Source organism: Bubalus kerabau, chromosome 5, assembly GCF_029407905.1.
Source record: "Bubalus kerabau isolate K-KA32 ecotype Philippines breed swamp buffalo chromosome 5, PCC_UOA_SB_1v2, whole genome shotgun sequence".
NCBI lineage: Eukaryota > Metazoa > Chordata > Mammalia > Artiodactyla > Bovidae > Bubalus > Bubalus kerabau.
In genome coordinates this window covers 95,058,269-95,079,740 of record NC_073628.1, presented here as the reverse complement: position 1 = coordinate 95,079,740, position 21,472 = coordinate 95,058,269, and the positions used below count along the sequence as shown (strand labels likewise).

Below are 21,472 nucleotides of genomic sequence, written 5' to 3'. Positions count from 1 at the left end.
GCAAAGATTCTCAGGCAGGAATTAGCGTGTGATCATATATGTGTGTGTGTGTGTGTGTGTGTGTGTGTGTGTTTGATCATGTGTGTGTGTGCCCATTTGTGCAAGGGATGGGGAAAGTCCAAAAAAGGGACACTCCTGCTTGTACTGGATATGTAAATTTTTTTCTCTAGTGAAGTTTGGACTGAAGTTCTTCTTGGAATATATCTTTCAGATCACAGCATCATCTTAAGACCAAATGGAACCTCAGAGAATCTCCTCCCAGACCCCTCCAGTAAAATGGAGCCAGTGGGTTTATGTGACTTGATCGAGAAAATATGAAAAAAAAAAATTACAGTACATTTTATGTTGTTAAATGATAAATAAATTCAAGGATAATGTAATTACTAGGACATTTTTGAGAAGGACAAGGCCTCCCTCCATCCCTCCCTTGTTTCCTTCTTCTTTCTCTTCATTACTATTTATTAAGTACCAACTACATGACAAGCACAGTGTAAATGAAAAGACTGACATGCTCCTTGCTTTCATGAAGCTTACATTCTCTGGGGAGAGAAGAGAGGGTGGCATTTGGGGAGAGGGAAGAGGTGAGGCTGCCGTCTTCTAGTTCGGTCAACTGGGCCTGATATTTTAGTCCCATGTTAAAAAAAAAAAAAATCAAGTAGATTGTATTCAGTTTCCATTTCTACTTCCTGAGTATATTTCTAACTTTTCATAAAGATAGCCAAGTTTAACAAGAATTAAGATGATGTGAGTAATTTATAGATTAGTAAACATGGTGACAAAACGTGGGGAAGTTTCAACCTTTACAATAATTAAAGAATATAATTTAAAACAAGTGTAAGCCACTACTTTACATTCAGTAAATTAATGTAAAAATACATTTATATTTCATAAAATAATGAAGTTGTCCAATCACTTTGGAGGGTCATCTGGCAGTATATAATAAGTGCTAATAGGATTTGTCCTATCTTATGATAGTCTCATTTTGACCAACATATTTCAAGAAGAGTCTAGAGAAATATGTATTGAAAATGTCATCAGATATAATATTCAAAGTCCTTTTAAATGATTGACAAGGTAAAGAGAAAACAGAATTTTAAGATCCTATAAAGGGGCTCTTTATCCTGTTATAACAGGAAAAGCTCATGATGAGTCACCAAAGCCCATGGACATGGGTAAATAAACCCTGAACCCATATTTTCCCTGAGGCTGTTATGCAGATAATAGGTCTGGGAAATATTAACAGGTGTCCCTTGGGGAAAGAGTTTGGGGGTCAAGTGTGTCTTAAGAAAGCTGAGAAGTACAAACAAAAAAAAAGGATTTATCCCTTAGGACTTTATGTTCTGTGTATTTCTGAGGGGAATTTCTACAGAAGTCATTCATACACTAATTTGGTAAAAAGATGCTGATTGCTAGAAGCATCTGGAGAGTTAATTTTGTATAGAGGATCTGTCATGGAATACTGAGGTTTATATTTACCCAATTTTGAAAGAAAAGGATTCAATAAAATTTAAACAAAAGCCAATTGCATTATTCAGTTCTGTAAAATATCCTGAATATCTTACATAAATAAAGTCATTGTATTCATATTATTTTATATGAGTATATCCTACTTACTTCACATTGTCTCACATTTCCAATAATTGACATAGTTGACATAATCTTATAATATAATTATATATATCTATAACTTTGAAATACCATGAAGCACATGACCATTCTCAATTGAATTAAACAAATATGCAATATTATTGTTTAGGATCTGGGTTCTCATCATTTTTCTTATGCAAAAACATCTCAGGAATAACATAGGTTCTCATCAGTAATCATGGCTCATTTTGATGATTGTCTCAGAATCTTCCAGGAGAGGGAGGTTGAGGTGGGAAAGGTTGTACTTGCGAGGAAACTCATAGATGACTTTTGTTGGCCCTTCCCACCTCTGTCCTGGTTGGAAATCATTGTCTTAGAACCTGTAAATTAGGCAAAGTTCTAACCCTTAAGAGGCTTACAAAAAATCATCAGTTACATGTTCACACCCACACATACATCCCTTCTCCTCCTGCCTTCAGTCTTTCCTAGCATCAGGGTCTTTTCCAATGAGTTGGCTCTCTGCATTAGGTGGCAAAGTATTGGAGCTTCAGCTTCAGCATCAATCCTTTCAATGAATATTCAGGGTTGGTTTCCTTTAGGATTGACTGGTTTGATCACTTTCTGTCCAAGAGACTCTCAAGAGTCTTCTCCAAGATGGCAGAGGAGTAGGTGGATGTGGAATACATCTCTCTCCATGGATACATCAGGAATACACCTTCAGACAAAGAAGTGCATGCAGAACACCAGCTCAGAGTGGACAGGAGTACCTGGCCAGAGGAAAAGAATATACAGAACCACACAAGACTCAGTAGGATGAAGGAACTAGGGGAAAAAACAGGAGTGTTAGCAGGACTGAACATGCCCTTGGCAGGTGGGGAAACTGAAGCAGGGGTCCGATCCCCACATCTGGGCAATTGTCTGAGTCAGAGGAGAAACATTTAAGATTGAGAGTGAAACAGCTGATTGTGGCAGCCTAAATGGAATGAGAATCAGACAGGCCTTGCCACAGCCATACATACCCTGGACAGGGAATGCAGGTCCCCTAGAAGGCACAGCAGCTTGGAGCTGGAGTTTAGGGATTGTGGAGAAATCCCAGTACGAGGGCTGCTGTTGACTGCAGAGAGACGGGAGAGAGGGGATGTGAGGGAAGAGACTGTAGTGGGAAATGTCTGTGGAGGAAAGACAGGCATCCATGGAAGAAGGTGATACTGCTGAGTAACATGTAGTGGGTGGAGCCATCACCATAGCCTCTCTCTCCCCACACTCCAGCATCCAGAGCTGAACAACAGAGAGGCTGGCCCATCATACGCCTGATGCACTGAACTACAGAGTAGGACCCTACCCAGGGTGCCCCTTTAAGTGCCTGACATGCCGATCTACAGAGTAGGACTGCAGCCAGCAGGTCCCCTCTATATGCCTGATGTGCCGAACAACAGAGAAGGATCCCAGGTAAGGGAGCCCTCTAAGTGTCCGAATAGGGAGAGCTATGGAGAAAAACTGGCCAAAGAGGCCTTCTGATCAGCTGCTACAAGAGGCTCAAAAAAAAAAAAAAAAAAAAAGACTCTGATAGGGCCATAACTCCTGTGGCAGAGACAGTCCGTGTCCCTGCACACTTGGTGCTGCCAGGGTCCCTGTAAGCCAAGCAGCTGTGCTACCTTCATGCTCAACCTCACTGGGGCAGAACTGTCACAGGCAAAAAAGTTTTGAATCCATGCATTCAGGGTCACTTCAATCATATCCAGCTCTTTATGACCCTGTGGACTGTAGCATGCCAGGCTTCTCTGTCAAGGGGCTTCTCCAGGCAAGAATGTTGGAGTGTATTGGCCAATACTGGTTGCCATACCCTTCTAGAGCACTATATTTCCTGCAGCCCTAGCTACCAACTCCCCTTAGTGGCTGGTGCTGCCAGAATCCCTGTAACCCAAGCAACTGCACAACCTCCACACCTGGCACTCAATGTGGCAGACCCAAATCCTCCAAGGCAGCCTCAGGAGCAAACCCCAGTGGATGACCCACATGCAAAGGTGGAAATAAAACCACTCTTGAAACCCAGAGGCAGTGTGGCTAAGGAAGAAGACTCAAAACCTTCCCACAAGCTATACAAGCTGAAGATTAAATCCAAATGACCAGCTAGGCAGACTCTGTGTCTATGGCATACATAAAAGGACATTGAGAGTTCCCAAAAAGAAAACGCACTAGTTCTGATAGCTGTGGACATTGGAGGCAAGAACACACAGGAGTAGGACTAGATTAGCATTGGAGCTGCCCCCACAGCAGGTGCAGAGATCAGCACAGTGTTGGAGGGCATCCTAGGGAGGTGAGGTGGACTGTGACTCCCAGTGAGGGAAAGGGCACTGACAGCAGTGACCCAAGAAAAACATTTATTATTTTTTTGTTTTTACTTGTTCTGTAGATTCTTTCAGATTTTTCCCCCTCCCCCACCCTGCCCCATTGCAGTTATTGATTTCATTGGCACTATGAAATCTAATTAAGCTTTTGAGTTTTTGTTTTTTTGTTTTTTCTCAGTTACATTTTTATTGTTGTTATAAACCTCTGCCTCTACACTGGGCTTCTGCAGTTCTGTGGAGTTTTCCTTTTTCTTTTCCTCTTCTTCTTCCTTTTTTTTTTTTCCCTCTCTTTTAATTTTATTTTTTTAAAACCTGTTATTATTTTTTCTACATTTATTTCTTATTTGCTTCTCTTACTGCTCTTTTCCCTTGAACTTAATTTTTAATGTATATAAATCCTCTTTATCTACATCTATTTAACTTTGGGTATCTGTTCTTTCTTTCTTTTTTCTTTCTTTTCCTCTCAATATATTTGTTAGTTTTGTTTTGATTGCTTTATTGCCCAGTTGGCACCTTGCTTTAGTTTTGTTTTCCAGTTTGTGCTTTAGTTAGTTTTGTTCTTAACTGGTAGGTATAATTTTTTATTTTCTTTCTTTGCCAGGTCAATCTATTGTACTTTATATTTGCTGGATTGCTTTGATTTTACGTATAGGTATATATGTATATGTGTGCATTCCATTATTTAGTATTTGCCTGATTTTGTAACTGCCATCTGGGGTTCATCTTTGGTTACTTGTTTTTGGGTATTTGTTTTAATCTCACTTAATGCCATAATAAACCACCTGTGGGATCTTCATTCCTGACCAGAGATCAAACCGTGAGCCTGTGGAGTGGGAGTGCTGACTCCAAGACCCTAGACTACCAGAGAACTAACCCTAGGGAGTATCAAATAGTGAAAACTCACACAAAGGAAACCACTTGAATACAAGACCTGGCATCACCCAACCACCAGTAGCACCCTGTGCATGATATCTCATCTAAACAACAAAACAAAAATACAAACCTACTCATCAGCAGACAGGATTACCACCTCACTCAATCTTGCCCATCAGAGGAAAAACAAACAAACAGACAAACAAAACTCAGCAAAAATCTCACCCAATACAAAGCTTACACAACCCACTGGACCAACCTTAGGAGGGCAGAAACTAAAAGGAAGAAAGAATTCAACCTTGAAGCCTGGGAAAAGGAGACCTCAAACACAATAAGTTAAAAAAAAAAATGAAAAGGCAGAGAAATACTACACAAATGAAGGAAAAAACTAGAAACACAGAAGTTCAAATAAATGAAGAGGAAATAGGCAAACTACCTGAAAATGAATTCAGAATAATGATAGTAAAGATGATCACAAACCTCGAAAACAGAATGGAGAAAATGCAAGAATCAATTGACAAAGACCTAGAAGAATTAAAGGATAAACATACAGAGACAAACAACACAATTACTGAAATTAAAAATACTCTAGAAGGAATCAGTAGCAGACTCTCTGAAGCAGAAGAATGAATCAGTGAGTTGGAAGATAAAATGCTCTGAAGAGAAGAATAAAGTAAAAAGAATGAAAAGAACTAAGGATAGTCTCAGAAATCTCTGGGACAGTATCAAATGCATGACCATTCCAATTTTAGGGGTCCCAGAAGAAGAAGAGAAAAATAAAGGATATGAGAAAATTTTTGGAGAGATTATAGTTGTAAATTTACCCAACATGGAAAAAGAAACAGTCAGTCAAGTTCAAGAGGTACAAAGAGTTCCATACAGGATAAACCCAAGGAGAAACATGGCAAGACACATACTAATCAAACTAACAAAGACTAAACACAAAGAAAGAATATTAAAAGCAGCAAGGGAAAAGCAACAAGTAACATACAAGGGAAACCCCATAAGTTTAACAGCTGATCTTTCAGAAGACACTCTGCAGGTCAGAAGGGAATGGCAGAATATATTTAAAGTACTGAAAGGGAAATATTTACAATCAATATTACTGCACCCAGCAAAAATCTCATTCAAAATTGATAGAGAAATAAAAAGCTTTTCAGACAAGCGAAAGTTGAGAGAATTCAGTACCACCAAACCAGCTTTACAACAAATGTTAAAGGGACTTATATAGTCAAGAAATACAAGAGAAGAAAACAGATCTACAAAATCAACCCCAAACAGTTAAGAAAATGGCAATAGGAACATATATATCAATGATTACTCTAAATGTAAATGGACTAAATACTCCAAACAAAAGACACAAACTGGGTGGATAGATACAAAAACAAGACCCATATATATGCTGTCTACAAGAAAACCACTTTAGACCTAAAGACACATATGACTGAAAGTGAGAGGATGGAAAAATATATTCCATGCAAATGAGAAGCAAAAGAAAGCTGGAGTAGCAATCCTCATATCAGACAAAATAGGCCTTAAAATAAAGAAGATTACAAGAGATAAGGAAGGACACTACGTAATGATCAAGGAATCAATCCAAGAAGAAGATATAATAATTGTAAACATCTATGCACCCAACATAGGAGCTCCTCAATACATAAGACAAACACTAACAGACATAAAAGGAGAAACTGACAATAACACAATAATAGTAAGAGACTTTAACACCCCACTCACACCAATGGACAGATCATCAAAACAGAAAATTAATAGGGAAACACAAGTCTTAAATGATACATTAGATGAGATGGCTCTCATTGATATCTTCAGGACATTCCATCCAAATGCAGAATACATCATCTTCTCAAGTGCACATGGAACATTCTCCAGGGTAGACCAGGTTTGATTTGGGTCACAAATCAAACCTCAGTACATTTAAGAAAATTGTATCAAGCATCTTCTCCACTACAGCTCTATGAGACTAGATATCAATTACAAGAAAAAAAAACTATAAAAAACAAAAGCACATAGAATTAAACAACACGTTTTGAAATAACCAATGGGTTACTGAAGAAATCAAAAGGGAAATAAAAAAATTTCTAGAAACAAATGACAATGAAAACATGACAACTCAAAACCTATGGGATGCAGCAAAGCAGTTCTAAGAGGGAAGTTCATAGCAATACAATCCTACCTCAAGAAACAAGAGAAATATCGAATAGACAACCACACTTTACAACTAAAACAACTGGAAAAAGAAGAACCAAAAAAAAGCCCCCAAAATTAGTTGAAGGAAATAAATCATAAATATCAGAGCAGAAATAAATGAAAAGGAAATGAAAGAACCAATAGTAAAGATTAATAAAACTAAAAGCTGGTTCTTTGAGAAGATAAACAAAATTGACAAACCTTTAGCCAGACTCAGAAGGAAAAATAAAGAAGAGTCAAATCAACAAAATTAAAAATAGAAAAGAAGAGGTTAAAATAGACAATGAAGAAATACAAAGGATTATAAGAGACTATCATGAACAACTGTATGGCAATAAAATGGATAACCTGGAAGAAATGGATAGGATCTTAGAAAAGTTCAGTCTTCCAAGACTGAACCAGGAAGAAATAGAAATTATGAACAACCCAATTGCAAGCATTGAAATTGAAGCTGTGATCAAAAATCTTCCAGAAAACAAAAGCCCAGAACAAGATGGCTTCACAGGAGCATTCTATCAAACATGTAGAGAAGAGCTAATGCCTAGCCTTCTAAAAATCTTTCAAAAATTTGCAGAGAAACAAACACTTCCAAACTCATTCTATGAGGCCACCATCACCCTGATACCAAAACCAGACAACAACAACAGACAAGAAAGAAAACTACAGGCCAATATCACTGATGAACATAGATTCAAAAATCCTCAACAAAATTTTAGCAAAGAGAATTCAGCAACACATCAAAAAGCTCATACACCTTGATCAAGCTGGGTTTATTCCAGGAATGCAAGCATTCTTCAATGTATGCAAATCAAGCAATGTGATACACCATATTAACAAATTGAAAGATAAAACCATACGATAATCTCAATAGATGCATAAAAAGCCTTTGACAAAATTCAGCACCCATTTATGATTAAAACTCTTTAAAATATGGGCATAGAAGGAACCTACCTTAACAGAGTAAAGGCCATATATGATAAGCCTACAGCAAACATTATTCTCAATGGTGAAAAACTGAAAGCATTCTCCCCAAGACCTGGAACAAGACAAGGGTGTCCACTTTCACCACTATTATTCAACATAGTTCTGGAAGTCCTAGCTACAGCAATCAGAGAAGAAAAAGAAATAAAAGAAATCCAGATTGTAAAAGAACAAGTAAAGCTCTCACTCTTTGCAGATGACATGATAGTGTACATTGAAATCCCTAAAGACAGTATCAGAAAATTGCTAGAGCTAATCAGTGAATTTAGCCAAGCTGCAGGAAACAAAATCAATACACAGAAATCACTTGCATTTCTATATACTAACAATGAAAAATCAGAAAGAGAAATTAAGAAATCAATGCCATTCACCACTGTAACAAAAAGAAATAAATATTTAGGAATAAACTTACCAATGAGATGGCTGAATGGCATCACTGACTTGATGCACATGAGTCTGAGTGAACTCCGGGAGTTGGTGATGGACAGGGAGGCCTGGCGTGCTGCGATTTATGGGGTTGCAAAGAGTCAGACACGACTGAGCGACTGAACTGAACTGAACTGACCACTCCAGTACTTTGGCCACCTCATGCGAAGAGTTGACTCCTTGGAAAAGACTCTGATGCTGGGAGGGATTGGGGGCAGGAGGAAAAGGGGATGACAGAGGATGAAATGGCTGGATGGCATCACTGACTCGATGGACGTGAGTCTGAGTGAACTCCGGGTGTTGGTGATGGACAGGGAGGCCTGGCGTGCTGCAATTCATGGGGTTGCAAAGAGTCAGACACAACTGAGTGACTGAACTGAACTGAAGGCAACAAAAGAACTGTACACAGAAAATTATAAGACGCTAATGAAAGAAATCAAAGATTACATAAACAAATGGAGCGAGATTTCATGTTCCTGGGTAGGAAGAATCAATACTGTGAAAATGACTATACTACCAAATGCAATCTACAGATTCAATGTGATCCCTATCAAATTACCAATGGCATCTTTCACAAAACTAGAACAAAAAAATTAACAATTAATATGGAAACACAAAATACCCCAAATAGCCAAAGCAGTCTTGAGAAAGAAGAATGGAACTGGAGGAATCAACCTTCCTGAGTTCAGATTATACTACAAAGCTACCGCCATAAAGACAGTATGGTACTGGCACAAAAACAGAAATATAGACCAATGGAACAAGGTAGGAAACCCAGAAGTAAATCCATGCACCTATGGGTACCTTGTTTTTGACAAAGGAGGCAATAATACATAATGGGGAAAAGACAGCCTCTTCAATAAGTTGTGCTGGGAAAACTGGACAGCTACATGTAAAAGAATGAAATTAGAACACTTCTTAACACTATCAGTTCAGTTTAGTTCAGTTGCTACTCATGTCCGATTCTTTGAGACCCCATGAATTGCAGCACACCAGGCCTCCCTGTCCATCACCAACTCCCGGAGTCTACCCAAACTCATGTCCATTGAGTCGGCGATGCCATTCAAGCATCTCATCCTCTGTCATCCCTTTCTCCTCCTGCCCTCAATCTTTCCCAGCATCAGAGTCCTTAACACCATACACAAAGATAAATTCAAAATGGATTAAAGACCTAAATGTAAGGCCAGAAATTGTAAAATTCTTAGAGGAAAAATAGGCAGAAAACTCGATGACATAAATCAAAGCAAGATCCTCTATGACCCATGGTTCCTACAGTAATGGAAATAAAAACAAAAGTAAACAAGTGAGACCTGATTAAGCTTAAAAGCTTTTGCACAGCAAAGGAAACTATAAGCAAGGTGAAAATACAACCCTCAGAATGGGAAAAAATAATAGCAAATGAAACAACTGACAAAGGGTTAATTTCCAATATATACAAGCAACTCATAAAACTCAATGCCAGAAAAACAAACAATCCAATCAAGAAGTGAGAAAAGACCTAAACAGACATTTCTCCAGTGAAGATATACAGTTGGCTAACAAACACATGAAAAGATGCTCAACACTGCTCATTATTAGAGAAATGCACATCAAAACTACAATGAGATATCACCTCACACTGGTCATAATGGCCATCGACAGGTCTGAAAATGAAAGTCAAATTGTTAGTTGCTCAGTTGTGTCCAACTCTTTGCCATCCCATGGACTATACCCCACCATGATCCTCTGTCCATGGGATTCTCCAGGCAAGAATATAGGAGTGGGTTGCCATTTCCTTCTCCAGGGGATCTTCCCAACCCTGGAATTGAACCTGGGTCTCCTGCATTGCAGACAGATTCTTTACCATCTGGGCCACCAAGGAAGCCCATCATCAGGTCTACAAACAATAAATGCTGGAGAGGGTGTGGAGAAAAGGGAACGCTCTTGCGCTGTTGGTGGGAATGTAAATTGATACAGCCACTATGGAAGATGGTATGGAGAGTCCTTTAAAAACTAGGAATAAAACCACCATGCTGCTGCTGCTAAGTCGCTTCAGTCGTGTCTGACTGTGCGACCCCATAGACTGTAGCCCACCAGGCTCCTCTGTCCCTGGGATTCTCCAGGCAAGATTACTGGAATGGGTTGTCATTTCCTTCTCCAATACATGTGTGCATGCATGCTAAGTCGTTCAGTTGTGTTCGACTGTGTGCAACCCTGTGGACAGCAGCCCACCAGGCTCCTCTGTCCACAGGATTCTCTTGACAAGAACACTGGAGTGGGTTGCCACCATATGACCCAGCATTCCCACTCCTAGGCATATAGCCTGAGGAAACAAAAATTGAAAAAGACACATGTACCCCATTGTTCATTGCAGCACTATTTACAATAGCTAAAACATGGAAGCAGCCTAGATGTCCATCGACAGATGAATGTTTAAGGAACGTTCATTGTGATATATACACACAAGGGAATACTACTCAGCCATAAAAAGGAATGCATTTGAGTCAGTTCTAGTGAAGTGGATGAACCTAGAACCTATTATACAGAGTGAAGTGAGTCAGAAGGAGAAAGATCAATATCATATTCTAACACATATATATGGAATCTAGAAAAATGGTACTGAAAAATTTATTTACAGGGCAGCAAGGGAGAAACAGACATAGAGAATAGACTTATGGACATGGCAAGAGGGGAGGAGAGGGTGAGATGTATGGAAAGAGTAACATATAAACGTACATTACTATATGTAAAATAGATAACCAACAGGAATTTGCTGTATGGCTCAGGAAACTCTAACAGGGGCTCTGTATCAAGCTAGAGGGGTGGGATGGGGAGGAAGATGGAAGGGAGGTTCAAACAGGAGGGGATATATGTATATCTATGGCTGATTCATGTTGAGGTTTTCAGAAAACAACAAAATTCTGTAAAGCAATTATCCTTCCACTAAAAAATAAATAAATTAAAAAAAATAATTTAAAGAGTCTTCTCCAACACCACAGTTTGAAAACATCAATTCTTCGGCATTCAGCCTTCTTTATGGTACAACTCTCATTCATTCTATACATGACTACCAGAAAAACCATAGCTTTGACTAGACATATCTTTGTCAGCAAAGTGATGTCCCTGCTTTTTAACACACTCTCTAGGTTTGTCATAGCTTTTCTTCCAAGGGGCAAGTGTCTTTTAATTTCATGAATGCAGTCACCATCCATAATGATTTTGGAGCCCAAGAAAATAAAATTTATCACTGTTTCCATTTTTTTCCTTTTCCTATCTATTTGCTATGAAGTGATGGGACCAGATGCCATGATCCTAGTTTTCTAAATGTTGTTTTAAGCCAGCTATTTCACTCTCCTCTTTCACCTTCTTCAAGAGGCTCTTTAGTTCTTTGCTTTCTGGCATTAAAGTGGTATTATCTGCATATCTGAGGTTGTTGATATTTCTTCTGGCAATCTTGAGTCCAGCTTGTAAGTCATCCAGCCCAGCATCTCTATTTTTCCTCGAATCTGTTCCCTTTTCTCTGAGGACTTCCGCAGTGGCCTCCTAAATGCTCTTCTCTCATTTTCACTTTCTCTGTTTGTAAATCCATTCTCTCTACATCATTCTGAATAATCTTTCTCAAATATAAACCAGGCCTGTCTCTCATTATTGTTTAGTCGTTAAGTCATGTCTGACTCTTTTGCAATCCCATGGATGGTAGCCCACCAGGCTGTCCATGGGATTTCCCAGGCAAGAATATTGGAGCAGGTAGCCATTTCCTTCCCCAGGGGATCTTCCTGATCCAGGGATCATACCTGTGTCTTCTGTATCGGAGGGGAATTCTTTACCACCGAGCCACCAGGGAAGCCTTGCTTCCTTCTCACTTAGAGTAAAACCCAAAGTTCCTGTCAAGACGGAGTAAACAAAGCCCTGAATCATAAGGTCCCTACTCAGCTTCCCCCACCCCACCCCACCCTCATCTCACAGTAGGATGTAGGCACTCTGTCTCCCTTTTTCTTCTAGAACTTTCCTCCCTCAGGAACTTTGCACTTGCTCCTCTTTGCTTGGAGTAACATCCCCAGACAAAACAGTTAGGCTGAGGCCTGGAGGACAAAAGGGAGCCTATTTCTAACATTAGAGATACCAAGGGAACATTTCATGCAACGATGGGCACAATAAAGAACAGAAACGGTAGGGACCTAATAGAAGCAGAAGATATTAAGAAGAGATGGCAACAATACACAGAAGAACTGTATAAAAAAATATCTTCAGGACCCAGATAACCATGATGGTGTGATCACTCACCTACAGCCAGACATCCTGAAATGCATAGTCAAGTGGGCCTTAGAAAGCATTACTATGAACAAAGCTAGTGGAGGTGATAGAATTCCAGTTGAGCTCTTTCAAATCATTAAAGATGATGCTATGAAAGTGCTGCACTCAATATGCCAGCAAATTTGGAAAACTCAGCAGTGGCCACAGAACTGGAAAAGGTTAATTTTCATTCCAATCCCAAAGAAAGACAATGCCAAAGAATGTTCAAACTATTGTGCACTTGCACTCATCTCACACGCTAGTAAAGTAATGCCCCAAATCCTCCAAGCCAGGCTTCAACAGTATGAACTGAGAACTTTCAGGTGTTCAACCTGGATTTAGAAAAGGCAGAGGAACCAAAGATCAAATTGCCAACATCTGTTGGATCATCAAAGAAGCAAGAGAGTTCCAGAAAAACATCTACTTCTACTTTATTGACTACGCCAAAGCTTTTAACTGGGTGGATCATGACAATCTGTGGGAAATTCTTTAACAGATGGGAATACCAGACCATCTTACTCGCCTCCTGAGAAATCTGTATGCAGATCAAGAAGCAACAATTAGAACCAGACACAGAACAATGGACTGGTTCCAAATTGGAAAAGGAGTACATCAAGGCTGTATACTGTCACCCTGCTTATTTAACTTCTATGCAGACTACATCATATGAAATGTCAGGCTGGATGAAGCACAAGCTGGAATCAGGTTGCAGGGAGATATATCAATAACCTCAGATACGCAGATGACACCACCCTTATGGCAGAAAGTGAAAAAGAACTAAAGAGCTTCTTGATGAAAGTGAAAGAGGAGAGTGAAAAAGTTGGCTTAAAACCCATCATTTAAAACGAAGATCATGGCATCTGGTCCCATCACTTCATGGCAAATAGATGGGGACACAATGGAAACCGTGACAGACTTTATCTTTTTGGGCTCCAAAATCACTGCAGATGGTGACTGCAGCCATGAAATTAAAAGATGCTTGCTCCTTGGAAGAAAGGCTATGACCAACCTAGACAGCTTATTATAAAGCAGAGACATTACTTTGCCGACAAAGGTCCATCTAGTCAAGGATATGGTTTTTCCAGTAGTTATGTATGGATGTGAGAGTTCAACCATAAAGAAAGCTGAGCACTGAAGATTGATGCTTTTGAATTGTGGCATTGGAGAAGGCTCTTGAGAGTCTCTTGGACTGCAAGGTGATCAAACCAGTCAATCCTAAAGGATATCAGCCCTGAATATTCATTGAAAGGACTGATGCTTAAGCTGAAACTCCAATGCTTTGGCCACCTGATGTGAAGAACTGACCCTGATGCTGGGAAATATTGAAGGCAGGAGAAGAGGATGACAGAGGATGAGATGGTTGGATGACATCACCAATTTGATGAACATGAGTATGTGCAAGCTCTGGTAGTTAGTGATGGACAGGGAAGCCTGGCATGCTACAGTCCATGGGGTCATAGAAAAGCCAGACGCAACTGAATTGAACTTATCGCCAATATAGTTGCTCCCTGACCTCCCTGTCTGCCATGCTTCTCTCTGTGTTTCAGTCTCACAATAACATTTATTTCCTGCATAGCACTTTTCTTTGAAAGATAATTATCTGTTTACTTATTAATAAATTGCTCCCACAAAACTAAGCACCCTGATAGCAAGATGCTTGTCTGCTAATTCATTCCTGTTTTCCCAGGAACTCACACAGCTCCTGCCACAGTTTTCGTGTTCAGAAAACATTTGTTAAGTGAATTAATGAATGAAGAGTATAAACCCATAAGTAATATGCCAAATTGAAATCTCATGGCTCAAGGGGGTGGTGACTATCTCAAGTTAATATACTGTGCTGAAGTTAATGTTCATCACTGTCATGTCTGTTTGTGACCCCATGGACTGTAGCCCACCAGGCTCCTCTGTCCATGGAATTCTCCAAGCAAGAATATTGGAGTGGGTAGTCATTCCCTTCTCTAGGGGATCTTCCTTACTCAGGGATTGAACCCAGGTCTCCTGTATTGCAGGCAGATTCTTTACCATCTGAGCCACCAATATGCTAAATTGAAATCTCATGGTCCCAAGAGGCCTGTGACTATCTCTGATTAATATAATATACTATACTATAACATATGACACTATAGTATACTATACTATAATGTATAATGGGCTTCCCTAGTGGCTCAGCTGGTAAAGCACCTGCATGTCAATGCAGGAGATGCTAGAGACATAGAAGCTCAGGCTCTAGAAAGTTGGAAGAAGCTTTCTGTTGTCTTAAAGGCTAGGGCTGAGTTGACATGACATCACTTCCAAACTACTCTGTTGGTTAAAGCAGTCACAGCCCAGCCCAGATTCAAGGGAAGGAGAAATAGTCACCAGATGTTGATGGGGAAAGTAGCCAAGAATTTGTAGTCATCTTCCATCTGATGCACTAATCCTATCAGGAAAGGGTACAGTCATCTCCAAACTTTAGTTAAGACTATTGAGGCACAGAGAGTTGGTAGAGCCAGACAGGCCTTTGCCTTAATTTCTACACTGGTTAGGCTGAAATAGTTAATACATTTTCTAACAATATTTTACAGAGTAAAATACTAAATGAAAATTGAGTAGCAATCATGTACAAAACACTGTACTCACCATAATAGAGGAAATAAGAGGAATAAAAGCCTCTTGTTTTTTTGTTTCTTGTTCTACATGTGAAAATCATTTGAAGATAAAAATCTATAAAGTACATTGATGAATGAATGAAGAAAATGTATATGTGTATATATACACATATATAATTGAATATTAGTCCTCCTTAAAAAAGAAGGAAATCCTGCCATATACAGACACATGGATGAACCTGGGGAACATTGCACTGAGTTAAATAGGGCAAATACTGCATGAACCCACTTATCTGAAGGATCTAAAATAGTCAAACTCATAGAAGCAGAGAGTAGAATGGTAGTTGCCGGGTGCTGGGGGAAGAGGGAAATGAAGAGTTGCTGTTCAACAGGTAGAAAGTTTCAGTTCTATAATATGAAGAAGTTCTAGAGATCTGCTGTTCCTCACAGTGACTATATTTAGCCATAGCGTACTATGTACTTATACATTTGTTAATGAGGTAGATCTCATTTTAAGTGTTCTTACCATAATAAAAAGAGACATTTCCAAAAAAAAGGGAAGAAGAAAAAGAGCTAAATAAGTAATAACAAATAGGTACTGTATAATACTGCTGCTGCTGCTGCTAAGTCGCTTCAGTCGTGTCCAACTCTGTGTGACTCCAGAGGCGGCAGCCCACCAGGCTCCCCCGTCCCTGGGATTCTCCAGGCAAGAACACTGGAGTGGATTGTCATTACCTTCTCCAGTGCATGAAAGTGAAAAGTGAAAGTGAAGCCACTCAATCGTGTCCGACTCGCAGCGACCCCAAGGACTGCAGCCTAAGGGGCTCCTCTGTCCATGGGATTTTCCAGGCAAGAGTACTGGAGTGGGTTGCCATTGCCTTCTCCACTGTATAATACTAAGTGTCTTTAAAATATTATATGATGATGGTGGAAGTAGCACAACAACATGAATACACTTAGTGCCACTGAACCGTACAGTTAAATATGGTTAAAATAGTATGTTTTATATTATGTGACTTTTACCAGAATAAAAAAATTTTTAAGATATTATAAATTCGTGTAAGTATATACCATACATGGTATTTCAAATTCTTCTTCTTGTTGTTGTTTAGTTGCTAAGTCATGTCTGACTCTTTCAGACCCCACTGCCTATAGCCTGCCAGGCTCCTCTGTCCATGGAATTATCCCAGCAAGAATACTGAAATTCTATCTCCAGGGAATTGAACCCACGTCTCTTGTATTGGCAGGTCAATTCTTTGCTGCTGAGCCATCAGGGAAGCCCTATTTCAAATTCTTAAATAAAAGCAAACCTATGCTAGATAGATAGACAGACAGACAGGTATTAATAGATAGAGATATGAGGAATTGTTACCTGATGTATTCTAAGTAACCCCATGGGGGCAACACCAGATTTAGCTGCAGGAGATCAAGGTGCTAAAAGTGATTGTTAATGACTATGGGACCAGGAGAAATCACCAACTTTCTTGGGTCTCTTCATCTATTACACTAGATGACCGCTAGGTTTCCTCCTCAATTTGACTATCTATGATTCAAGATTTAAGAAGTACTTTTGTGATACTATTTACCAGTGCTACAGGATAGCTCCCTTTACCTAAAATAGCTACTTGATCCTGGTTCTAGTAAAGAAGTCTTATTGGCTATTTTAGGATGGAGCCACCCTTATGGGAGGAAAAGTACTCTGATTTCCCCTTTGTAATAGGTACACTTCATTCAGTACAAGGTGTCTGTCTTGGTCAGCTCAGCTGGTGGTGGGTTATCTCAGCATAGGAGGTGTGAGGTGAGAAGAGGGATAATATGGTTATACCAGTACCAGAGTCAGAAAGTAATACTGTTTGTTGTTGTTCAGTTGGTAAGTCATGTCCGACTCTGCAACCCCATGGACTGCAGCACGCCAAGCTTCCCTATCCTGTATTTCCCAGAGTTTGCTCAAACTCATGTCCATTAATCTAGTGATGCCAACCAACCATCTCATCTTCTATCACCCCTTTTCCTTTTGTCCTCAATCTTTCCCAGCATCAAAATCTTTTCCAATGAGTTGGCTCTTTACATTCTATTTACTATGAATCTATATATCCTGGGGAATTTAAATGCCAAAGCAGTTTATTCACAAAGAGCAAACATCATCTTCAGCATCTGCTATAAGAACGTATCATAGGCTGTGAGGCTTACACTGCAGACATTTATTTCTCACAGTTCCAGAGGTTGAAAAGTCCAAGGTCAAGGTAATAGTGGTGAAAGCCCTCAGTTCTTGGTGAAGGCCCTCTTCCTGGCTTGCAGACAACCTCCTTCTCACTCTGTGCTCACATAGCCTGTCCTGGGTACATAGAGAGAGTGCTCTCTTCCTCTTCTTAAAAAGACAGTAATCCTATAATGAGGATCCCACCCTCACAACTTCATCTAAACCTTATTCAGTTCCAAAGGTCCGCCTTCTAATAACATCACATCAGGGCTTAGAGCTTCAAATATGAATTTTGGAGGGACACGAACATTTAACCCATAGCAGTGTTTTTGTTCAATGACACCAAATGTCAAAACATTCACAAGAGCTATGGAATCCCCATTCTTTCAGGAAACATGCACTACACCAAATTCTGTTTCCTGCTTTTTCTCCTCTCTCAGGAGTATAACATTGGAAGATCAAAATAATTATCACAGAAAAACAACATCAAACTTTCATTTTCCAAGCTAGTCACCACAACAAACACACATTCTTGGCTTGGGCTTTGAAGAGCTCCCTTCATTTCCTCTGTTACTGGCTATCAGTGGGTTTGGGTATGACACACCTTCTTTCTCACTTGCAGCCATAAAGGTAAAGGGTACAGAGAGAGAGAGTAAGACTCACGAAGCCATGACTCATTTTTGCATCTTTTGGTTTTTGATCAAATGCCAACAGATGGCAAGAGATAAATAAATGAGTCTTCAATAATGGGCTATATGGAAACCAGTAACATTATGGGTGATTATTCAAGTTTCATTATTAATTTTCTTCCTCCTTAAATTGTAAATAAATGTCATACAATAGACAAAGGATACATTCCTAACACTTTCTGGGAGGAGAGAGAAGTTGCACTTTTCAGCTACATGTGTGACCTACTCACAGACATGCGAGTAAGAGATGAGGTAATAACTGTTCACCATAAACCTGTGGTGTTTCAGATCACCATGGAAAATCTGCATTATTTATGCAACAAACTATAAAATATATATTTATTTCAAAACACATTCATTTTCTTGCCTCAATAGCAGTACAAAGGGGGAAATGCTTTCTAAGATGACCCAGATCAATATCCTACACAACGTAACTAGGATACAGAGGTAGAAAGAACCTAAGAAAATCAGCCTCCTCATAATTATAAAAGAAGAAAACAATAGCCCCCAAATAAGTGACTTGCCCTTGACAACAGAGCCAATGAATGCTGTTTAGTCACTCAGTCGTGTCTGACTCTTTGCAACTCCATGGATTGTAGCTCTGCACCCGCCCCCCACCCAGGCTCCTCTGTCTATGGGATTTCCCAGGCCAGAATACTAAAGTAGGTTGCCATTTCCTTCTCCAGCCAATGAATAGTTATGCCCAATAAGTAAAGGTCTCCAGAGTCCCATTACAAAGCCCTTTTCAGCATCCCTGATGCCTCTGAAAATGATGGTCTCAGCACTGTAAACTTTATACCCCTGGATCATGACATTTTGAAAAAAGATGAAACAGCAGTCCTCCTTTATAAGTATAGCATCTAGAATGCAGCAGGCATATATATATATATACCAACATATGTATCTGTGAAGTATATTAAAAAACTACATCACATTGGACAAAAAAATTCTGACTTACGAACAGGGACCCCCCCAAAAAAAATTGAGTTAGCTGATATTTACGACTTGATCAGTAGGACAACCTTCACTCCGCCAAAGTGTAATATTATTTGCCAAAATAAGATCCAGTTTATATGCTTTATGACATAATTTCCAGGAACTCATTGTGGTGAAAACTGGGGACTTTCTGCACCCGTGTGTTGGACAGTACCCTCCTTGACCTCATCAGCAGCAATGTTGAAGCAATGATAACACTCTCCCCAGCAGTGTTATCTAGGTACCACTGACAAGAATGTGGTATGGTGACCCCAAGAATGGTGGCCAGACTCTCAGCAATCTACTTCACCAAAAAGTACCTGCTAGTGATAAGACTATGCTCTTCATCTCTCTCTCTTCAGAGAAAAATTGAAGGTCTTTAACTGTTATTTACCAGGCTCATTTAAGCCTCCAACTATTGATCTTCCAAATTTGATAATGCAACTGAAAAACTAGACAATTTTCTTTGTATTTAATGATCTGAATGGGACTAAGACCCAGGTGGTTTCTAAACTCTTCATTCAATTATTTAATGAATTTTACACTTATTAATTATAACCCCTGTACCTAGATAAGCAACGAGTACTTACTATGTAGCACAGGGAACTATATTCAATATCTTGTAATAACCTATAATGGAAAAGAACCTGAAAAAAGATAGATATACACATATATATGTATAACTGAATCACTTTGCTGTACACCTGAAACTAACACAACATTGTAAATTAACTCTGTGTGTGTGTATGTTAGTTGCTCAGTTGTGTCCAGCTCTTTGCAATCTCATGGACTGGGGCCTGCCAGGCAAGAATACAGGAGTGGGTTGCCATTCCCTTCTTCTGGAGATCTTCCAATCCAGGGATTGAACCTTGGTCTCCTGCATTGCAAATGGATTCTTTACCATCTGATCCACCAGGGAAATTGTAAATTAACTACTTCAATTCTAAAAATGGTTAAAAAATTAAAATAAATTAAACTCCCCCTAAGTGCCTTCTCAATTACACATTTGTGAAATATGATCAGTCAGCCCATTTTATCTATCATGCTCAGGATTATCATATTCAGTTCAGAGGTCATGTAATACAGGGAAAGGTGAGGACTTTGGAAAGTCTAGACTCAATCCCTGGCTTTTCTATTTGCAAGATGAGTAGTTTGAATAAACCACAATGTACCAGAACTTTAGTTTGCTCTTTTATAAATTGGAGATAATTGTAGTATGGCAGAGCCAACACATGTGTTCACCAAACCCTTGTTTTTCTTTTTCTAATCAATGCAAAGATTGCATTTCTCAGCTTTCCAAGGAGTGAGCTAAGGCCATTAGAAGTAGGATATGGAAAGGGAGATTTGATCTTTAAAAATATCCCATGGAGACACTCAGGTCCCTCTTCTCATGCTATGGTAAACTCAGAGGCCATGTGTCAAGATGTGCTCTATGCTTTCTTAGCTTCTGTAGTTGTCTACATGAAGTGAAAGTGAAAGTTGCTCAGTCGTTTCTGACTCTTTGTGACCCCATGGACTATACAGTCCATGGGAATTCTCCAGGCCAGAATACTGGAGTGGGTATCCTTTCCCTTCTCCAGGGGACCTTCCGAACCCAGGGATGAAACCCAGGTCTCCTGCATTGCAGGCAGATTCTTTAGCAGCCGAGCCACAAGGGAAGCCCATTAATCAGAACCAAATGGCCAAAGTTGTTTACATCTCCCCTGTGTCCCAGCTTTCTTGAGTGCACAAAAATTACATTACAAACCCTCCAACCAATCCCAAGTCCTTATATTTAGCTGCCTTCTTTTGTTTTTTTTTTTTTTTAATTTTATTTTATTTTTAAACTTTACATAACTGTATTAGTTTTGCCAAATATCAAAATGAATCCGCCACAGGTTTACATGTGTTCCCCATCCTGAACCCTCCTCCCTCCTCCCTCCCCATTCCATCCCTCTGGGTCGTCCCAGTGCACCAGCCCCAAGCATCCACTATCGTGCATCGAACCTGGACTGGCGACTCATTTCATACATGATATTTTACATGTTTCAATGCCATTCTCCCAAATCTTCCCACCCTCTCCCTCTCTCACAGAGTCCATAAGACTGTTCTATACATCAGTGTCTCTTTTGCTGTCTCGTACACAGGGTTATTGTTGCCATCTTTCTAAATTCCATATATATGCGTTAGTATACTGTATTGGTGTTTTTCTTTCTGGCTTACTTCACTCTGTATAATAGGCTCCAGTTTCATCCACCTCATTAGAACTGATGCAAATGTATTCTTTTTAATGGCTGAGTAATACTCCATTGTGTATATGTACCACAGCTTTCTTATCCATTCATC

At 39.5% G+C, this 21,472-nt stretch overlaps 1 long non-coding RNA gene across 22 annotated transcripts in view; it reads right to left on the bottom strand.

Annotated features, from left to right (window-relative positions):
• Window positions 1–21,472, bottom strand: part of LOC129653031 (uncharacterized) — a 438,049-nt gene that overhangs the window by 296,338 nt on the left and 120,239 nt on the right. For 3 of the 22 annotated variants that reach the window (XR_008714923.1, XR_008714924.1, XR_008714920.1), the window contains one exon: window positions 54–2,354. The exons of the other annotated variants lie outside the window; for them this stretch is intronic. This is a non-coding gene — a long non-coding RNA (uncharacterized LOC129653031). Of the gene's footprint in view, window positions 1–53; window positions 2,355–21,472 lie in introns of those variants that run through there. 22 annotated transcript variants of the gene reach the window in all.